Here is a 3,482-nt window from a genome sequence, read left to right on the forward strand (position 1 = left end):
AATGGAAGAAGATGAAAGAATTTTTGCTTTTATGGAAAGAGTTAAAGAAATTGTTTTGGGAACACAATGATGTGGAGGTTCCTTAAGTGAAGATGAAATTGTTTCTAAAGTTTTAAGAGCATTGCCACCGACATACAAGATGAAATTAGCTACTATTAATGAGTTGAGAACCATGCCTAATACATCAGTGTCTAGAGATACCTTGGTTGGAAAACTTTCAGCATTTGAGCTTGAGGAGTTTGGTCTTGTTGCTACAACTAAGATAGATTTAGCTTTCAGAGCATCATCATTTGTACCATCTTCATCATTAGCTGATAAATTTGATTGGAAAGCACTTTATGCAAGAGAACTTGAAGACATCAAGAGGGAAAATGAAGAACTTGAAGAGCTTGAAGCACTATTTGCAAGGAAAATGCCTAAAGGTCCTATTGGAAGTAAGTATGAAGGTAAATCACCTTTTAAATGTTTTAACTATAATAAAATTGGTCATATGGCATCTAGATGTACGGATAGACATGCAAGATTAAGAGAAGAAGCTAAAAGAACATATAAGCCTAACCCTGAATATCAGAGATACCGATTCAAGAAAAATAGAGACAAATCTTGCTACTATGCTGATGAAGGAGTTACAGATGATTCTAATGTAGAACTGAGAGACAATGGATGGGCTTTGGTTGCAATAATAGAAGATCAACTGGCACGTACTATTCCACCGATAGAGCAAGCCCTGGCAGCTAAAATTAAAGAAAAGGATGAATGGATTATAGATTCTAGATGTCCACATCCTATGACCGGTGATAAAAGTAAATTCTTATCTTTTTAGGAATACAATGGAGGTCTAGTAAGATTTGGAGATGACAAAGCTTGTTTGATCAGGGGATAAGGCACTATATCTTTTTTTGGTAAGCACAATATTGACAATGTTTATTATGTTGAAGGTTTGAAGCACAATATTTTGAGTGTTGGTCAATTAGTTGAAAAAGGATTTTAGTTACAATTCAAGAATGGTAAATGAAAAATCATGAATAGAACTGGTTTGGAAATTGCAACCAGTAATCAGACTAGAGGTAATATCTTTCATTTGAATAACATTGAAAAGATATGCTTGATTGCACACATTGATGAAAGTTGGTTATGACACAAAAGACTCTATCATTTAAATTTTGATTGCATTGTGAAGATTAGTTCATCTAAAGCAGTAAGGGATTACCTAAGATTGTAAAACCTCATAATTCAGTATGTAAGGAATGTCAAAGGGAAAGCAAGTTAGAACAACTTTTAAAAGTATTTATGAGAAAACCAATGATGTTCTTGATTTAATTCATACTAACTTATGTGGTCCGGCAAGAACAAGAAGTCTATAGGGAGACAGATACTTTATGCAAATCATTGATGATTATTCTAGAATATGTTGGCTTACTTTTCTCAAGGAGAAATTAGAAGCTTTTGGGAAGTTCAAATTATTCAAGGCACTTGTAGAGATTGAAACCAGAAAGAAAATCGAATGTTTAAATCAAATCAAGGAGGTTAATTTGCATCTAAGGAATTCAATACATTTTTTGAAGTGAATGGAATAAGAAGACAACTATTAGCACCCTGGACACCTCAGCAAAATGGAGTTGTGGAAAGGAAGAATAGAACTATTCAGGATGCAGCTAGAAGCATAATATCAGAACCAAATCTACCTCATGTATATTGGAGAGAAGCAGTGAATACAATAGTTTACACTTTCAACAGAGTTCACATCAAAGGTGAAATTGGTAAGACACCCTATGAACTATGGTTTGGTAATATTCCTACTCTTAAGTACTTCAAAATATTTGGAAGCAAATGTTACATTAGGAGAGATGATTATATTGGTAAATTTGATCCTAGAAGTGATGAAGGAATATTTCTTGGGTGTGCATCTAAAAGAAAAGCATATAGATGTTTTAATAAGAGATTGCAGAAAATCATTGAGAGTGCAAATGTGAAGATTGATGAATATTTTAGAAGAAATTCAAGGTCTATGGATTTTGAACCGGCAGTTGAGATAATCACAAATGAACCTATACCGAATGCACCGATACAGAATGTTGATCCAGTCACACTAGCATCATAAGAGAATTCCACAGTGACTGAAGAACAACAACAAGTGAACACACCTAGGTATGTAAGATTGACTCACTCTAAAAGTTAGATAATTGGGAATAAGTATCAAGGAGTTATGACAAGAGGAAGACTAGAAAATGAAGAGGTATGTTTAATTTCTCAAATTGAACCAGCATCTGTCATTGAGGCATGTGAAGATAAACATTGGATTAAGGCTATGGAAGATGAATTGGAACAAATTGAAAAGAACAACACATGGACATTGGTTCCCCGACCTAAAAATAAAAATATAATTGGAACTAAATGGGTATTCATAAATAAACTTAATGAGGATGGTAAGGTAATCAAAAACAAAGCAAGACTAGTGTGTAAGGGATATTCATAGAAAGAGGGGATTGATTACAATGAAACCTTTGCACTGGTAGCTAGAATTGAGGTAGTCAGATTATTTCTTGCATTTGCAGCACGCAAAAGCTATAAAGTATATCAAATGGATGTTAAATTTGCATTTCTGAATGGTGATCTTGAAGAGGAAGTTTACATTGAATGACCTAATGGATTTTCATTAACAAATGATAAAGATATGGTTTGCAGGTTAAGGAAAGCTTTATATGGATTGAAGCAAGCTCCTAGAGCTTGGTATGCTAGATTGGACAAATATCTTATGAAACTTAGTTACACTAAAGGTAATGATGACAACAACTTATACTTCAAAGTGACTAATGAAGAAATTTTGGTTATTGAATTTTTTGTTGATGACATCATTTTTGGAGGAGAAGATGGATTGTGTAAATACTTTTCTAACAAGATGTAGGAAGAATTTGAAATGTCTATGATTGGGGAGATAAAATTATTTTTAGGATTGCATATTTCTCATACTGATAAAGGTATATTTTTATGTCAATCAAAGTATTTGAAGGAATTACTAAAGAAATTTGGTATGGAAAACTCTAAACCGGTAAGTACTCCTATGACTACAACTGATAAACTATCATTGAAAGATGATTCAACTCCTATTAAAATGACAAGATACAAATCTATGATTGGAGGTTTGGTATATTTGACACAAACGAGACCTAATATAATGAATGCATTGTGTACTATTTCAATATTTCAAAGTAATCCTAGAGAAAATCATGAATCAATAGTAAAAAGGATTTTCTAGTATTTACAAGGCACAACAAATCTTGGTTTATGTGCATAGACTGATGCTAATTGGGTAGGAGATGTAGATGACAAAAAGAGTAGCACTGACATGGCATTCTTTCTTGGTAGTAGATTGATTTCATGGTTAAGCAAGAAACAGAGTTGTACATCATTATCAACAACAAAATCAGAATATGCTGTAGCAGAAACCAATTGTTCTAAGGTATTATGGATTAAACAAATGT

The sequence above is a fragment of the Cryptomeria japonica genome, chromosome 5 (genome assembly GCF_030272615.1).
Source record: "Cryptomeria japonica chromosome 5, Sugi_1.0, whole genome shotgun sequence".
NCBI lineage: Eukaryota > Viridiplantae > Streptophyta > Pinopsida > Cupressales > Cupressaceae > Cryptomeria > Cryptomeria japonica.